Source organism: Balaenoptera ricei, chromosome X, assembly GCF_028023285.1.
Source record: "Balaenoptera ricei isolate mBalRic1 chromosome X, mBalRic1.hap2, whole genome shotgun sequence".
Lineage (NCBI taxonomy): Eukaryota > Metazoa > Chordata > Mammalia > Artiodactyla > Balaenopteridae > Balaenoptera > Balaenoptera ricei.
The window spans coordinates 15176099-15195735 of record NC_082660.1 but is presented as its reverse complement, the minus strand read 5'-3'; the positions used below and the strand labels follow the sequence as shown (position 1 = coordinate 15195735).

General features: G+C 39.1%; 1 protein-coding gene across 6 annotated transcripts in view; it reads left to right on the top strand.

Moving 5' to 3' along the window:
- RAI2 (retinoic acid induced 2) overlaps nt 1-19637 on the top strand; it is a 397723-nt gene that overhangs the window by 12871 nt on the left and 365215 nt on the right. For all 6 annotated transcript variants that reach the window (XM_059911412.1, XM_059911407.1, XM_059911406.1 and 3 more), the window contains exon 2: nt 4557-4704. The gene's annotated coding sequence lies outside the window, so the exon portion shown is untranslated. The remainder of the gene's footprint in view (nt 1-4556; nt 4705-19637) is intronic.

Here is a 19637-nt window from a genome sequence, read left to right as displayed (position 1 = left end):
CCTCGCACAGAAACGAAGACTCAACACAGTCATAAATAAATAAATAAATAAATAAATAAATAAATAAATAAAAGAACGTGAATGTCTAAAAAAAAAAAAAAAAAAAAATCTTCCAACAAACAAAAGCCCAGGACCAGATGGCTTCACAGGCGAATTCTATCAAACATTTAGAGAAGAGCTAACACCTATCCTTCTCAAACTCTTCCAAAATATAGCAGAGGGAGGAACACTCCCAAACTCATTCTATGAGGCCACCGTCACCCTGATACCAAACCAGAAAAAGATGTCACAAAGAAAGAAAACTACAGGCCAATATCACTGATGAACATAGATGCAAAAATCCTCAACAAAATACTAGCAAACAGAATCCAACAACACATTAAAAGGATCATACACCATGATCAAGTGGGGTTTATTCCAGGAATGCAAGGATTCTTCAATATACGCAAATCAATCAATGTGATACACCATATTAACAAATTGAAGGAGAAAAACCATATGATCATCTCAATCGATGCAGAGAAAGCTTTCGACAAAATTCAACACCCGTTTATGATAAAAACCCTCCAGAAAGTAGGCATAGAGAGAACTTTCCTCAGCATAATAAAGGCAATACATGACAAACCCACAGCCAACATCGTCCTCAATGGTGAAAAACTGAAACCATTTCCACTAAGATCAGGAACAAGACAAAGTTGCCCACTGTCACCACTATTATTCAACATAGTTTTGGAAGTTTTAGCCACAGCAATCAGAGAAGAAAAAGAAATAAAAGGAATCCAAATTGGAAAAGAAGAAGTAAAACTGTCACTGTTTGCAGATGACATGAAACTATAGATGCCTAAGAAATCCTAAAGATGCCACCAGAAAACTACTAGAGCTAATCAATGAATTTGATAAAGTTGCAGGATACAAAATTAATGCACAGAAATCTCTTGCATTCCTATACACTAATGATGAAAAATCTGAAAGTGCAATTAAGAAAACACTGCCCCTTACTACTGCAACAAAAAGAATAAAATACCTAGGAATAAACCTAACTAAGGAGACAAGAGACCTGTATGCAGAAAACTGTAAGACACTGATGAAAGAAATTAAAGATGATACAGATGGAGAGATATACCATGTTCTTGGACTGGAAGAATCAACATTGTGAAAATGACTCTACTACCCAAAGCAATCTACAGATTCAGTGCAATCCCTATCAAACTACAACTGGCATTTTTCACAGAACTAGAACAAAAAATTTCACAATTTCTTTGGAAACACAAAAGACCCCGAATAGCCAAAGCAATCTTGAGAAAGAAAAACGGAGCTGGAGGAATCAGGCTCCCGGACTTCAGACTATCCTACAAAGCTACAGTAATCAAGACAGTATGGTACTGGCACAAAAATAGAAATATAGATCAATGGAACAGGATAGAAAGCCCAGAGGTAAACCCGCACACATATGGTCACCTTATTTTTGATAAAGGAGGCAAGAATATACAATGGAGAAAAGACAGCCTCTTCAGTAAGTTGAGCTGGGAAAACTGGACAGGTACATGTAAAAGAATGAAATTAGAACACTCCCTAACACCATACACAAAAATAAACTCAAAATGGATTAAAGACCTAAATGTAAGGCCAGACACTATCAAACTCCTAGAGGAAAACATAGGCAGAACACTCTATGACGTAAATCACAGTAAGATCCTTTTGACCCACCTCCTAGAGAAATGCAAATAAAAACAAAAATAAACAAATGGGACCTAATGAAACTTAAAAGCTTTTGCACAGCAAAGGAAACCATAAACAAGATGAAAAGACAACCCTCAGAATGGGAGAACATATTTGCAAATGAATCAACTGACAAAGGATTAATCTCCAAAATTTACTAGCAGCTCATGCAGCTCAATATCAAAAAAACAAACAACCCAATCCAAAAATGGGCAGAAGACCTAAATAGACATTTCTCCAAAGAAGATATACAGATTGCCAACAAACACATGAAGGAATGCTCAACATCATTAATCATTAGAGAAATGCAAATCAAAACTACAATGCTATATCCTCTCACACCAGTCAGAATGGCCATCATCAAAAAATCTAGAAACAATAAGTGCTGAAGAGGGTGTGGAGAAAAGGGAACCCTCTTGCACTGTTGGTGGGAATGTAAATTGATACAGCCACTATGGAGAACAATATGGAGGTTCCTTAAAAAAGTAAAAATAGAACTACCCTATGACCCAGCAATCCCACTACTGGGCATATACCCTGAGAAAACCGTAATTCAAAAAGAGTCATGTACCACAGTGTTCATTGCAGCTCTATTTACAGTAGACAGGACATGGAAGCAACCTAAGTGCCCATCACCAGTTGAATGGATAAAGAAGATGTGGCACATATATACAATGGAATATTACTCAGCCATAAAAAGGAACGAAATTGAGTTATTTGTAGTGAGGTGGATGGACCTAGAGTCTGTCATACAGAGTGAAGTAAGTCAGAAAGAGAAGAACAAATAGCTGTATGCTAACACATATATATGGAATCTAAAGAAAAAAAAAAGTGGTCATGAAGAACCTAGGGGCAAGACGGGAATAAAGACGCAGACTTACTAGAAAATGGAATTGAGGACACGGGGAGGGGGAAGGGTAAGCTGGGACAAAGTAACAGAGTGGTAGTGTATATATGGACATATATACACTACGAAATGTAAAATAGATAGCTAGTGGGAAGCAGCCACATAGCACAGGGAGATCAGCTCAATGCTTTGTGACCACCTAGAAGGGTGGGATGGGGAGGGTGGGAGGGAGGGAGATGCAAGAGGGAAGGGATATGGGGATATATGTATATGTATAACTGATTCACTTTGTTGAACAGCAGAAACTAACACACCATTGTAAAGCAATTATACTACAATGAAAACGTTAAATAAATAAATAAATAAAACATGGATACAGAGAGTGGGCAGGTTTGCCCAGACAAGATCGCTGCTTTCATGGAAAGTCTCCAGAGAAAGACCAGTCCCCACTGAAAGTGGCAGTGATGTTGAGTGTTATAATTCCCACCTGGAGACCCGACTGCAGTCTCAAGGTGCCTTTGGAGAGTTGACCTGTGCAGCTTTTTTAGAGCATACATAGGCAAATCATTTGTGACAACCAAAATATGAAGAATTGCTGGGCTTCCCTGGTGGCGCAGTGGTTGAGAATCTGCCTGCCAGTGCAGGGGACACGGGTTTGAGCCCTGGTCTGGGAGGATCCCACATGCCATGGAGCGGCTAGGCCTGTGAGCCACAATTACTGAGCCTGCGCGTCTGGAGCCTGTGCTCCGCAGCAAGAGAGGCTGCGATGATGAGGGGCCCGCGCACTGCGATGAAGAGTGGCCACCACTTGCCGCAACTAGAGAGGGCCCTCGCACAGAAACGAAGACCCAACACAGCCATAAATAAATAAATTAAAAATTAAAAAAAAAAAAAGAATTGCTAACCCCTCCCTGGCCCCATGTCCTCACTAAATTCCAACCTTAAATAGTCTATTCTTCGTTAGTACTTTCTCCCTCTGCAGTAGCCTAGTACAGCCCTTACTCTGTACTGTAAATGGTGTTGTATTGTAAATAAGCCCATTAGTACCCAACTATGCACGCTGGGGTGCTCACTAAATACCGTGTTCATTGGTTATATTTTACCATGAATTCCCTACATTTCAGAAGATCAAAACCAAATGTTAATGACTCAATTTTCTCTGACATTAAGCAATAGGTAGAAATTGTGCAAAACATGGTGCAATTTTTTTTAGTGTGAAAGATTGTCCTCGTTTGAGTTCCTGTGGAAGTAGATCCCAAGACAAGGATTCAAATGCAAATCATTTAATTGAGAGGTTAAGGAAACACTGCAGTGGGGTGAGGAAATGAGACAGGCATGGGAAGGAGCTAATATAGGGTGCTACCAGACCTTCAGCCTGCTGGGGATCTCTGGGAGGTGGTGTAGGAGACTCAGAGTTCTCCCACCTGAGGGTGAGGAAGCTGAAGCATTTCATATACAAATCCTGTCAGCTCTGGGTTGAGGACTGTTGGGGGAACCTCAATTTTGTAGCACTTTCAGCCTGCTGCCCTGGTGGCAAAAATGGGCTTTATGCTAGTGGGTTAGGGATATGGGTGGGTGCTACAAAGATACTATTGGATATCCAGAATAATATTGCAGTATTTTTTAGCAAGGTCTGGCACTTCTATCATTAAAGAATTGTTTTTTCTGGTGATGGGCAAGAGGCTGGTTTCATTTACTTGAGTTTAGTAGCTAAGAATGACAATACTTTTTCAACCTCACAGGTTTATTGTGAGGATGAAGTGAATTAGTACTATCTGTGAAAGTACAACAGAAATGGAAGATGGCAGTTGAAATTATTTGATTGTTTGCAACTGGATAAAAAAATGAACCAAGGAAAAACAGTAAACTGGAAAATAGAACTATCACAGTTTTTTTCTCATTTTATTGTGTTTTAAGTGGTTTTGCTTCTGAATCCCAAAATGTGGAGTTTCACGTGATTTAGTTTATTTCACGTTTTCTGATTCATCAGAAAGCCTTCTTGGAATCTGACATGTTATCACTTTGGGACTGTTGGCCAGCTGCTCCTGACTTGGCCACATGAAGGCTCAGACTGTTCCAGTCTCTGAACTGAAGAGGACCAACACTGTTAGCATATCTCTCACCGCCATGAATGCAAGGTTAGTATTCTCTTTGTAGTCAATTTTTGTAAATGTTACATGTGATCTCAAAATGAGTGTGTATTCTCTATTCATTGAGTGCAGTATTCTGTGTATGAATATTAGATCAAGCTGTGTTTTTAGTGTGGATTAAATCTTCACTGTTTTTAATGTATGTATATATATTGCCCACCTTATTGATAACTTTTCGAGAGAAGTTAACTGAAAATATTCTATGATGGTGCATCTGTTATAAAAATGTTGCTTTATGTATTTTGAAACTACATTATTCAATGCATACAGGTTCAAAATTGTTATAGCTTCTTGGTAGATTGTTTTTATCATCTAGTGAGGTCCTGCTTTATTCTTACTGTCTTTCTGCTTTAAGTTCTGTTTTGCCAGATATTAATTTTGCTAGATAGATTTTTGTTGTTATTTGTCTAATATATATTTCCCATACATTTTATTTTAGCTTATGTATGTCATTGTGTTTTAGGTCTGCCTCCTATAAATAGCCCATGTCTAGTTTTTGTTTTTCACCCACCAAATGTAAATAGATTTACTTATCTATTAAAGATTAAAAGCATAGATTACAGCTATATTTGGGTTTAATTTTTGCTTTCTTGTTGTTCCTGTTTATTTTTTCATTTTTGTTTTCTTCTGGTTTGGAAGTTATCGATTCTATTTCTTTTTTTATCATTCATTTCTTACTCTCACTTTCCATTGCCTTTTGACCTTTTATGTTGCTGATGAGATGTTTTCTGCAAGGTTGTCTTTCCTTAGCTTGGAATAGAGTAAAAACATGATAAATATTTATCTTCTGGAATAACATTCACTGCATATTTGAGGGTTGTTGCTGTGTACCTAATGACATATAGTGTATGTTGCTTTACTCCCTACTCACAGAGGGTATGGGGCAAATTAGTGAAATCTTCCCAAACTTTCTTTGACATTTCTATCCACAGTACTTGGCTGACCCTCCCTCTTCTTCCCTTTCTCTTTCCTCATGATTTTTCTCGTGGCCTTTGAAAAGGAGCCTTAAATAGTGACAGGAGTTGCAAGAGGTAGCATGAAGGAAAGTTCAGTATATCAAGTTATGAAGCCTCAGCTACCCAATTCTGTAAAGTTAATAGCTTTTAAAGGGAACCTCTTTTTTTCTTTCTCTCCATTTGTGTGACAGCTTTGTCCTGTGACACATGCACCTTCAGCTGACTTTCGGAAGCCTGCTATTCTTGAGGTCATAATTTTGACTGATGGGCCTATAATTAGTAAGTGCTCATTAAGTACTCTGTCCTGAGTATTTCTGTGGGATGGTAAAGAAGGTTCTTAGCAGCTGCCAGGGTGATAACAGTCCTGCCAATTGGCATGACTCCAAAAGTAACCAAAGAACTTTATTAAGATTAAAAGCAAACGAACCAAAGAAGCATAGCAGTAGCTATAGCAGCAACTATGGCAAAGGAGAAAATAGTGTGAAGGCCTCCTAGTCACCAAATCCTTTTTCTCCATAGTGTTCAAAGCTTGATACACTCTCAGTTTTCCTCCCACCCATCTGAAGTCATGCCTGTCTCTACTGACTCTTTGTCCTCCTGCCTCCTAGTTACAGGTGTTTTCCACATGTTGATCTGGAGTCCTTTTCTCTCTTCTGTGATCCTCCCCCACACAGAGCATTCCATTCCATTGGCTTCTAATATAAACTTTACGTTGATGCCTCCCAAATCCACATCTCAGGCTTCTACCTAAACTCCAGTTCCACATCTTTAATTGCCTGCTAAATGTTTTCCCCTAGAGGTCCTTCTGAAGCCTTGACTCAAGTATGACTTGAGTATGACTCACCTAAAGTCATACTCTTTCCTTAAAATCAGCTTCCACACTCTGTGACCCAGCAATTCCACTCTTATATATGTAGCCAAAAGAAATGTGTGCCCAATGCACCAAGAGACATGTGTTAGTGTGTTCATAGAACATGATAGAGACCAAATAGAGATTGACTCAGGAATGCAAAGTTGGGTTAAAATTAGAAAATCCAACAGTTTAATTCATCACATTAATAGAACAAGGGGGGGGATCACATGGTAATTTCAATAGCTGTAGAAATTCATTTGATAATATTAAACATCCTTTAATGGTAGAAACTCTTAGCAAAGTCAGAGAAGAAGGGAACATCCTTAATCTCTAAAAGACTTACTGCAAACATACTAAATGATAAAATGTTGAAAACTTTCCCTTGGAGATCAGGAACAAGACAAGAATGCCCTGATAACCACTGCAATTCAACATTGTTCAGAGTGTTCTGGCCAGGGCACAAAGCAAGAAAAAGGCATGAGAATTGTAAAGAAAGAAACAGAAAACTGTCATTATTTGCATATATGATTATATTCATAGAAAATCCAAGTGATTTGGCGGATAAACTATTGGAATTAATAAGAGAATTTTAGCACAGTCCCTGGATGTGAAAGCTCAATACCCCAAAATCCAATATGTTTCTCTATACCAGCAAGAAACAGAAAATGAAATTAATACAAAATACCAAGAAATAAATATAATAAAGGATGTGCAAGATTCTACAGAAAAAAATGATAAAACCTTATTCTCAGACATTAAAGGAGTATAAGAACAGGGAGATATACAGTAGTAAATATGAGAAAAAAAGATGCCCATTCTCCCCAAATTCATTTCTAAATTTAATGTAATACCAGTTAATGTTTTTTGGTGGAACTTGACAAACTGATTTTAAAATTCATATGGAAATATAAAAGGCCAAGGATAGGCATTACCCTTTTGAAGCAGAGGAATAAGGGAGAAAACTTGATCCATTGGATAAGAAGACTGTTATAAATCTATAGTAATCAAGACAATATATTACTTTTTCAGGGATAGAAAAATAGACCATGAAATAGAATGAATAAACCAGAAACATATCCACATATAAGGTCAATATTTGATATATGTTGCACTATAGAAGAGAAATGTCAATCCTTAGAATAAATAGTACTGAGACAATGGGTAACTGTAATTAAATTAAACCTCTATCTCACACCATATCCCCACATCTATTCAAGGTGTATTGAAAACCTGAACATGAAAAATCAAAAAGTTCCTAAAAGATAATATAAAATATCTTCATGAGGTTGGGGGGTAGGGATGAATTGCATAAACAAGATACAAAAGATACCTATTCATAAGGAAAGGGGAAATATTGATAAATTAGATATTAACTTTAAGAATTTCTGTTTATTAAAGAACACTGTAAGAGTGAAAAGGTAAATCACAGGGTGAGGGAAGGTATTTGCAGCTCACGAAACTGACAAAACTGGTATTTTGGCGTATTAAGAAGTCTCATGTAGGCAAGTCCTTGGGAAAAGGATGGGGGTGGTGCTGACAGACAAATTTGGGGAAAACTGAGACCAAGGAACTTTTGCCTCATTTACTGCTTGAAAGTTTTAGAGGAGTCTGCTGGACAGAGACCCTTTGCCAACATGGGATGGCTCAGCCTAATAAAGAGAGGCATTGTCAGACATAGTGAGTGTCTTAGGTCATGTTCACTAGAAGCAGAGCTTGAGACAGGGATTCCAGTGCATGCTCTTTATTGGAGGAATGCTCTCAGGAGAAGGGGAATGAGGGAGGTGGGATAGGGCAGGGGAAGGTGCTAAGCAAGGATGTGTTCTTAGCTTCAGCCTGAACCCATAGGGAGTTCTGTAGCATGAATTGCACCACAGAGCTGTTTCCCCTTGAGGCAAGGAGGCCAGAATTCCATACCTCTATGGCATTTAGTCACTGGCTGTGGGCTGTACCCCAAAGGTGGGGGTGAGCATAGCTTCCTAAGCAAAAGTGGCTTCTGCTCAGCTGGGGGAAATTCTCCAAAGAAGGGAGCATTTGTAAGCTATTAGCAACCATCACACAACATCTGGAGGGATGGGTGAATTGGTTTGTAAAAGGCATCACTGTGGAGCACCAAGAGTGTCCTCCGCAGTGAGGACCTGGTTAGCATGTCTGAGTCAATCTCAGTTCCCATGTGGTGTGGATCGTATGTTGGAGCCCAGAAGCCTGCGTGAGGTTGGACCTTACAGGGCACAGTGATCTAGAGCAGAGGATAAAGGGTGAGCTCGTTCTCAGAGGGTGAGGAGGAGGTTGCGACAGGGACTCAGAGGGATTTCTAGAGATGAGATTGAAACAGCCACAGGGAGAGGGTCAATATTCTCCTAGAACACTGAGCCAAAAAACAAAACCAGAAACAGATCACAAGTTCACCAGCTGCCAATGCTGACCTTAAGGCCTGCAGGGAACACAGCGCAAGAGAATATAAGGACATCTTCTCTCTAAGACCAACCCCATTTTCATCATCCAGGCTCTAGCCTCGAGAAGACCCTAGGGCTTGGAAATAAGTGCCGTTGGGGTTTGTGAAGAATAATATATTAGGTTTTTAAGAAATAAACTACATTTACACTGCATATCTGAATTGTAGTGTAAGTGAAATTTCAACACCCACTTTAAAACACATTATGTCCACTAGATTGTTACAGTCAGACACATAAATGGAGTAAACAAAAGTTTGACCTTTGACAACAAGATTGTAAACCCTTTGAGAGCAAAGTGGTGAAGCCCACACAGTGAAGTGTTAATAATTCTCTTTTATCTCATTATTTCCCCTAATGAGATTTGAAACTCATCCTCTTTTGTTTCAACCCACACGTGTTACCAAGAGCCACTGGTAAAATTCAAAAGACACCATGGAAAAGGAAACTTGACTAGAAATTGCATTGGGATATCTGTTACTGATTTAGAGAAAAATCATTTTAGACCCACACCTTACACCACAGTGCCAGATGAATAAAATACGTATAAGAAATTAATTCATAAGGAAAAACATTGAACTTTATGAGGTCTCTGGAACTCTCTATAAGTTTCATAAGCTTTTTAAAAAATTTTATTTTTTATTTATTTATTTTTGGCTGTGTTGGGTCTTCATTGCTGTGCGTGGGCTTCCTCTAGTTGCGGCGAGCGGGGACTACTCTTTGTTGTGGTATGCGGGCTTCTCATTGCAGTGGCTTCTCTTTGTCGCAGAGCACAGGCTCTAGGCACGCGGGCTTCAGTAGTTGTGGCATAAGGGTTCAGTAGTTGTGTCTCGCAGGCTCTAGAGCACAGGCTCAGTAGTTGTGGCGCACAGGCTTAGTGGCTCCGCGGCACGTGGGATCTTCCCGGACCAGGGCTCTAACCCGTGTCCCCTGCATTGGCAGGTGGATTCTTAACCACTGCGCCACCAGGGAAGTCCCAAGTTTTATAAGCTTTAAAGTGAAAAAACATCAAAATTATAACTGACAATTTCTGACTACATAAAAATTTAAAGCTTTGTATACAAGAAACTAAAAAACACAGGGGAAATATTTTTGACAAATATGGAAAACAGGTTTAATATCTTAGGAAAATTCAAAAGAAAGCATTAATACCCCAATAATAAAGAAGAAAAAGACTGACAATTCCAAATGAGGACCTATGCTAAGTAAAGAAATATATGGGAAAGTGTTAAACTTTTTACTTCAACCTTAAACAAGTTCTTATTGAGTATAATATTATGGGCCAGATACAGTTCTAGGTACTAGTCTTTGAAGAATACAAAGCAAATTACTAATTGGATACTAGCAAAACTGATACTTTCATACACTGCTGATGGAAGTAAAAATTACACAATCCCCATTGAATTTGGCCATACCTATCAAGTGATAGTATTGTTTTAAGTCAGGAATTCTACTTTGGGGAACATATCTCCAAAGGAAAAAGTAATCCCAAGAGGGGAAGAAAACATATGCCTGAAGATGTTCATCACATTGTATTTTATAAAGAGAGAGAGAGAGAGAGAGAGAGAAAATATATATGAAAGCGCTTAAAATATTTAGCATTTTTATTGAAGGTTTCTCAAATTAATTTTTCTGTATAATCTTTTTTTCATAGAATATCTATTAAGTTTCTTGAGAACATGCCTTCTGGAAGAAGGGAGCCCCTCATTTTGGTTATCTTCCTCTTAGGGTTATAAAATTAATGATGTGGTTCATTTGGCAATAAGGTTTCAGTTGGATGAAAAGTTTGGAGCTCAGGCCCACCTAAGCACTAGCCTTTCACCAAGGTGAGAGAGAGAGCTTCTAGAACATAAACGAAGAGGATGAAGTCCCTTGATTATGTACTTTTCTAGATTTTCTGAGGTGTGAGCATCTCATGTGGCCTTTAGTAAGGCTAGATAAGACAGCTCCAACCTACCTACTGGACACAGGCCCTGAACTTCTCAGAAAGAATGAGAATGAATCTCTTATTCTATAGAAACTAAGACATGCATAGAAAGGACAAGACCCCTTTATCAGCTAGAGGGGTCAGAAGGAAGGGCAAACTACCTGATTGGGCCTCAGAATAAATAATCTCAGACCAATGGCACTCACTAGGATCTCTCCAAGGTCCTGAACAACTGCCTGCATCTCTACAGCCTAATAGAACCTTCCTCTCACTAGTGTCTCTCACCTTAAGGATTCACTACCTCTGCTTGCCTTGGCACTTGCCCTCTGGCCTCTGACTCCCTGACACAATCTGTCTATGACCATACCTAATGGTACTTCAGTCACTGTCTGTTCTCTGCATGTACTGGCAGCTTCATTTATCAGGTTCCTTCTAAAGGAAGTCTGTTTGAGGCTATGTCAGTAATAGAGAATATATGCTTTATTAATTCTTGGTTGTACTATCAGGAGGAGAGGGAACACAGGAGAGGTGATTTTCAGATATGAGTGCTCTTAGATCAGTAAAGCCTAGTATCTGTCACTGTATTTGGTTGTTGCTGGGATGCTTGAGAAAGGAACTACAAGAAGATCACATAGAGGAAACAAAAAGAGGAGACCATCAGAGAGTGGAGAGATATAAAGAGCCTGTCATACTTTTCAGTCCTTCAATTACTGGATTACAAACATGGTGCCTTACATATGGTTGGTGCTGTAAAGAAATGAATATTAAACTAAGCACTAGAAGAACAAAATTCTAGTTCTCTCTCTCTCTCTCTTTAAAAACTAACTATTTGTGTAACATTGGGTAAATCATTTAAGTTCTCTGTATTAACGTAGGGTAACTGCTGCAACAAATCACCCCCAAACTCCAATCACATAAAACAACATAAGCTTATTTCTCACTCACACAACAATCCAATACATATTCCTGGTTGTCTGGCTTTCCTGGACAGCTCTCTTGAGTCTCCAAGTGGTGACTCAAACTTCTTCCATATTGTAGCTTTGCTGTCCTCTGAGTTCTTGGAGTAATTGTCATTCAGTTAGCCACTGAGGAAAGAGAATAGGAAGCTTATATATTGGAGGGTTTTATGGGTCAGGCCATGAAATGGTACACATCACTTCTACCCACATTCTATTGGACAGGAATCATCACATGTTCACACCTAACTTCAAGGGATCTTGGGAAATGTAGTCTTGCTATGTGCCAAAAAAGAAAAGGAACACAGTTTGGTAAATAACTGGCCAGTCTCTACCATAGTCTCTGGGTTCTGGTTTCCTCAACTGTAAAATGATGCAAATAATATCTGCCCTTCCTTCTGCATTGAGTTATTGTGAAGATCAAAGGAGATTATCTGTGTGAAAATGGCTTGAAAACTGTAAATCAACATATACAGGAAGGGAATCATTATTGCTTGGCTTACCTATCTTTGAATGTTAATTTTAGGAGTGAAAGAAAGATGTTCTTTCTTTGGTAAGACTCTTTATAGTTGATCCCAGTATATACCAAGTACAAGTATATGTAACAGGGTAATATATTTTTTCATGTGGGGTAAAAATAGAGATTGTAAATGGACCTTTGACATTTCATAATTTGAATGCCTTGATAGAAGTATACTAGGATGAAATTAAGGGAAAGTGCCATTTTGCATTCAAGCCTAATTTCTTGCCAGGCTCCTTAAGATGCTATAACCTCCCAGACAATAAAACTACCACAGGTTTGATAATGCATGGTAAGTTCTATCATCTTTGACATTCTTCCCTGTACTGGTTATTGGAAGTAGGATATCTATTATGACTTTTGTATATGACATCCAATTATTCATATATAAACAATGAACATACACACACAGATCCTTTTTTTTCTTTTTTTTTTAACATCTTTATTGAAGTATAATTGCCTTACAATCGTGTGTTAGCTTCTGCCTTATAACAAAGTGAATCAGTTATACATATACAATATGTTCCCATTTCTCTTCCCTCTTGCATCTCCCTCCCTCCCACCCTCCCCATCCCACCCCTCTAGGTGGTCACAAAGCACCGAGCTGATCTCCCTGTGCTATGCGGCTGCTTCCCACTAGCTATCTATTTTACATTTGGTAGTGTATATATGTCCATGACACTCTCTTACCCTGTCACATCTCACCCCACCCCCTCCCCATATCCTCAAGTCCATTCTCTAGTAGGTCTGTGTCTTTATTCCCGTCTTGCCACTAGGTTCTTCATGGCCTTTTTTTTTTTTTTTTTTTTCCTTAGATTCCGTATATATGTGTTAGCATACTGTATTTGTTTTTCTCTTTCTGACTTACTTCACTCTGTATGACAGACTCTAACTCCATCCACCTCATTACAAATACCTCCATTTCATTTCTTTTTATGGCTGAGTAATATTCCATTGTATATATGTGCCACATCTTCTTTATCCATTCGTCTGTCGATGGACATTTAGGTTGCTTCCAGGTCCTGGCTATTGTAAATAGAGCTGCAATGAACATTGTGGTACATGACACTTTTTGACCTATGGTTTTCTCAGGGTATATGCCCAGTAGTGGGATTGCTGGGTCGTATGGTAGTTCTATTTGTAGTTTTTTAAGGAACCTCCATACTGTTCTCCATAGTGGCTGTATCAATTTACATTCCCACCAACAGTGCAAGAGTGTTCCCTTTCCTCCACACCCTCTCCAGCATTTATTGTTTCTAGATTTTTTGATGATGGCCATTCTGACCGGTGTGAGATGATATCTCATTGTAGTTTTGATTTGCATTTCTCTAATGCTTAATGATGTTGAGCATTCTTTCATGTGTCTGTAGGCCATCTGTATATCTTCTTTGGAGAAATGTCTATTTAGGTCTTCTGCCCATTTTTGGATTGGGTTGTTCGTTTTTTTGTTATTGAGCTGCATGAGCTGCTTGTAAATCTTGGAGATTAATCCTTTGTCAGTTGCTTCATTTGCAAATATTTTCTCCCATTCTAAGGGTTGTCTTTTGGTCTTGTTTATGGTTTCCTTTGCTGTGCAAAAGCTTTTAAGTTTCATTAGGTCCCATTTGTTTATTTGTGTTCTTATTTCCATTTCTCTGGGAGCTGGGTCAAAAAGAATCTTGCTGTGATGTATGTCATAGAGTGTTCTGCCTATGTTTTCCTCTAAGAGTTTGATAGTGTCTGGCCTTACACTTAGGTCTTTAATCCATTTTGAGTTTATTTTTGTGTATGGTGTTAGGGAGTGTTCTAATTTCATTCTTTTACATGTAACTGTCCAGTTTTCCCAGCACCACTTATTGAAGAGACTGTCTTTTCTCCATTGTATATCCTTGCCTCCTTTGTCATAGATTAGTTGACCATAGGTGCGTGGGTTAATCTCTGGGCTTTCTATCTTGTTCCATTGATCTATGTTTCTGTTTTTGTGCCAGTGCCATATTGTCTTGATTACTGTAGCTTTGTAGTATAGTCTGAAGTCAGGGAGTCTGATTCCTCCAGCTCCATTTTTTTCCCTCAAGACTGCTTTGGCTATTCGGGGTCTTTTGTGTCTCCATACAAATTTTAAGATGATTTGTTCTAGCTCCGTAAAAAATGCCATTGGTAATTTGATAGGGATTGCATTGAATATGTAGATTGCTTTGGGTAGTATACTCATTTTCACAATGTTGATTCTTCCAATTCAAGAGCATGGTATATCTCTCCATCTGTTGGTATCATCTTTAATTTCTTTCATCAGTGTCTTATAGTTTTCTGCATACAGATCTTTTGTCTCCCTAGGTAGGTTTATTCCTAGGTATTTTATTCTTTTTGTTGCAATGGTAAATGGGAGTGTTTCCATAATTTCTCTTTCAGATTTTTCATCATTAGTGTATAAGAATGCAAGAGATTTCTGTGCATTAATTTTGTATCCTGCAACTTTACCATATTCATTAATTAGCTCTAGCAGTTTTCTGGTGGCAGTTTTAGGATTCTCTGTGTATAGTATCATGTCATCCACAAACAGTGACAGTTTTACTTCTTCTTTTCCAATTTGGATTCCTTTTATTTCTTTTTCTTCTCTGATTGCCGTGGCTAGGACTTCCAGAACTATGTTGAATAATAGTGGTGAGAGTGGACATCCTTGTCTCGTTCCTGATCTTAGAGGAAATGCTTTCAGTTTTTCACCATTGAGAATGATGTTTGCTGTGGGTTTGTCATATATGGCCTTTATTATGTTGAGGTAGGTTCCCTCTATGCCCACTTTCTGGAGAGTTTTTATCAGAAATGGGTGTTGAATTTTGTCAAAAGCTTTTTCTGCATCTATTGAGATGATCATATGGTTTTTATTCTTCAATTTGTTAATATGGTGTATCACATTGATTGATTTGCGTATATTGAAGAATCCTTGCATCCCTGGGATAAATCCCACTTGATCGTGGTGTACGATCCTTTTAATGTGTTGTTGGATTCTGTTTGCTAGTATTTTGTTGAGGATTTTTGCATCTATATTCATCAGTGAAATTAGTCTGTAATTTTCTTTTTTTGTAGTGTCTTTGTCTGGTTTTGGTATCAGGGTGATGGTGGCCTCATAGAATGAGTTTGGGAGTGTTCCTTCCTCTGCAGTTTTTTGGAAGAGTTTGAGAATGATGGGTGTCAGCTCTTCTCTAAATGTTTGATAGAATTCACCTGTGAAGCCATCTGGTCCTGGACTTTTGTTTGTTGGAAGATTTTTAATCACAGTTTCAATTTCATTACTTGTGATTGGTCTGTTCATATTTTCTGTTTCTTCCTGGTTCAGTCTTGGAAGGTTATACCTTTCTAAGAATTTGTCCATTTCTTCCAGGTTGTCCACTTTATTGGCATAAAGTTGCTTGTAGTAGTCTCTTAGGATGCTTTGTATTTCTGCGGTGTCTGTTGTAACTTCTCCGTTTTCATTTCTGATTTTATTGATTTGAGTCCTCTCCCTCTTTTTCTTGATGAGTCTGGCTAATGGCTTATCAATTTTGTTTATCTTCTCAAAGAACCAACTTTTAGTTTTATTGATCTTTGCTATTGTTTTCTTTGTTTCTATTTCATTTATTTCTGCTCTGATCTTTATGATTTCTTTCCTTCTACTAACTTTGGGTTTTGTTTGTTCTTCTTTCTCTAGTTCCTCTAGGTGTAAGGTTAGATTGTTTACTTTAGATTTTTCTTGTTTCTTTAGGTAGGCTTGTATAGCTATAAACTTCCCTCTTAGAACTGCTTTTGCTGCATCCCATAGGTTTTGGATCGTCGTGTTTTCATTGTCATTTGTCTCTAGGTATTTTTTTATTTCCTCTTTGATTTTTTCAGTGATCTCTTGGTTATTTAGTAACGTATTGTTTAGCCTCCATGTGTTTGTCTTTTTTACCTTTTTTTCCCTGTAATTCATTTCTAATCTCATAGCGTTGTGGTCAGAAAAGATGCTTGATATGATTTCAGTTTTCTTAAATTTACTGAGGCTTGATTTGTGGCCCAAGATGTGATCTATCCTGGAGAATGTTCCGTGCACACTTGAGAAGAACGTGTAATCTGCTGTTTTTGGATGGAATGTCCTATATATATCAATTAAATCTATCTGGTCTATTGTGTCATTTAAAGCTTCTGTTTCCTTATTTATTTTCATTTTGGATGATCTGTCCATTGGTGTAAGTGAGATGTTAAAGTCCCCCACTATTACTGTGTTACTGTCGATTTCCTCTTTTATAGCTGTTAGCAGTTGCCTTATGTATTGAGGTGCTCCTATGTTGGGTGCATATATATTTATAATTGTTATATCTTCTTCTTGGATTGATCCCTGGATCATTATGTAGTGTCCTTCCTTGTCTCTTGTAACATTCTTTATTTTAAAGTCTATTTTATCTGATATGAGTATAGCTACTCCAGCTTTCTTTTGATTTCCATTTGCATGGAATATCTTTTTCCATCCCCTCACTTTCAGTCTGTATGTGTCCCTAGGTCTAAAGTGGGTCTGTTGTAGAAAGCATATATATGGGTCTTGTTTTTGTATCCATTCAGCCAGTCTATGTCTTTTGGTTGGGGCATTTAATCCATTCACGTTTAAGGTAATTATCGATATGTATGTTCCTATGACCATTTTCTTAATTGTTTTGGGTTTGTTTTTGTAGGTCCTTTTCTTCTCTTGTGTTTCCCACTTAGAGAAATTCCTTTAGCATTTGTTGTAGAGCTGGTTTGGTGGTGCTGAATTCTCTTAGCTTTTGCTTGTCTGTAAAGCTTTTGATTTCTCCATCAAATCTAAATGAGATCCTTGCCGGGTAGAGTAATCTTGGTTGTAGGTTCTTCCCTTTCATCACTTTAAGTATATCATGCCACTCCCTTCTGGCTTGCAGAGTTTCTGCTGAGAAATCAGCTGTTAACCTTATGGGAGTTCCCTTGTATGTTATTTGTCGTTTTTCCCTTGCTGCTTTCAATAATTTTTCTTTGTCTTTAATTTTTGCCACTTTGATTACTATGTGTCTCAGCGTGTTTCTCCTTGGGTTTATTCTGTATGGGACTCTCTGCGCTTCCTGGACTTGGGTGGCTATTTCCTTTCCCATGTTAGGGAAGTTTTCGACTATAATCTCTTCAAATATTTTCTCTGGTCCTTTCTCTCTTTCTTCTCCTTCTGGGACCCCTATAATGCGAATGTTGTTGCGTTTAATGTTGTCCCAGAGGTCTCTTAGGCTGTCTTCATTTCTTTCTTTTTTTGTTTGTTTTAATGCAGATTCCCAGGCCTTATCCTACCCGGGGCAGGACCAGAGAATCTGCATTTTATTAAGCTTTCCCAGTGACTCTGAAGCCTATCGCAATTTATGTCTTCATTTCTTTTCATTCTTTTTTCTTTATTCTGTTCCGCAGCAGTGAATTCCACCATTCTGTCTTCCAGGTCACTTATCCGTTCTTCTGCCTCAGTTATTCTGCTATTGATTCCTTCTAGTGTAGTTTTCATTTCAGTTATTGTATTGGTCATCTCTGTTTGTTTGTTCTTTAATTCTTCTAGGTCTTTGTTAATCATTTCTTGCATCTTCTCAATCTTTGCCTCCATTCTTATTCCGAGGTCCTGGATCATCTTCACTATCATTATTCTGAATTCTTTTTCTGGAAGGTTGCCTATCTCCACTTCTTTTAGTTGTTTTTCTGGGGTTTTTTCTTGTTCCTTCATCTGGTACATAGCCCTGTGCCTTTTCATCTTCTCTATCTTTCTGTAACTGTGGTTTTTGGTCCACAGGCTGCAGGATTGTAGTTTTTCTTGCTTCTGCTGTCTGCCCTCTGGTGGTTGAGGCTATCTAAGAGGCTTGATGGGAGGCTCTGGTGGTGGGTAGAGCTGACTGTTGCTGTGGCGGTCAGAGCTCAGTAAAACCTTAATCCACTTGACTGTTGATGGGTGGGGCTGGGTTCCCTCCCTGTTGGTTGTTTTGCCTGAGGCAACCCAACACTGGAGCCTACCCGTGCTCTTTGGTGGGGTTAATGGCAGACTCTGGGAGGGCTCACGCCAAGGAGCACTTCCCAGAACCTCTGCTGCCAGTGTCCTTATCCCCATGGTGAAACAGAGCCACCACCCGCCTCTGCAGGAGACCCCCCAACACCAGCAGGTAGGTCTGGTTCAGTCTCCCCCAGGGTCACTGCTCCTTCCCCTGGGTCCCGATGCACACATTGCTTTGTGTGTGCCCTCCAAGAGTGGGGTCTCTGTTTCCCCCAGTCCTGTCAAAGTCCTGCAATCAATTCCCACTAGGCTTCAAAGTCTGATTCTCTAGGAATTCCTCCTCCCGTTGCCGGACCCCCAGGTTGGGAAGCCTGACGTGGGGCTCAGAACCTTCACTCCAGTGGGTGGACTTCTGTGGTATAAGTGTTCGCCAGCCTGTGAGTCACCCACCCAGCAGTTATGGGATTTGATTTTAGTCTGATTGCGCCCCTCCTACCATCTCACTGTGGCTTCTCCTCTGTCCTTGGACGTGGGGTATCCTCCTTGGTGAAGTCCAGGGTCTTCCTGTCAATGATTGTCCTGCAGCCAGTTGTGATTCTGGTGCTCTCGCAAGAGGGAGTGAGAGCACGTCCTTCTACTCCGCCATCTTGGTTAATCCTCTCTCCTGAATATTCTTTAATTCTAGTGTCTGCTTTATAACACAGTGAATCAGTTATACATATACGTATGTTCCCATATCTCTTCCCTCTTGCATCTCCCTCCCTCCCACCCTCCCTATCCCACCCCTCTACGTGGTCACAAAGCACTGAGCTGATCTCCCAGTGCTATGCGGCTGCTTCCCACTAGCTATCTATTTTACGTTTGGTAGTGTATATATGTCCATGACACTCTCTGACTTCGTCCCAGCTTACCCCTCCCCCTCCCTGTGTCCTCAAGTCCATTCTCTACATCTGCGTCTTTATTCCTGTCCTGCCCCTAGGTTCTTCAGAACCTTTTTTTTTTTTAGATTCCATATATATGTGTTAGCATACTGTATTTGTTTTTCTCTTTCTAACTTACTTCACTCTGTATGACAGACTCTAGGTCCATCCACCTCACTACAAATAACTCCATTTCGTTTCTTTTTATGGCTGAGTCATATTCCATTGTATATATGTGCCACATCTTCTTTATCCATTCATCTGTCGATGGACACTTAGGTTGCTTCCATGTCCTGGCTATTGTAAATAGAGCTGCAATGAACATTGTGGTACATGACTCTTTTTGAATTATGGTTTTCTCAGGGTATATGCCCAGTAGTGGG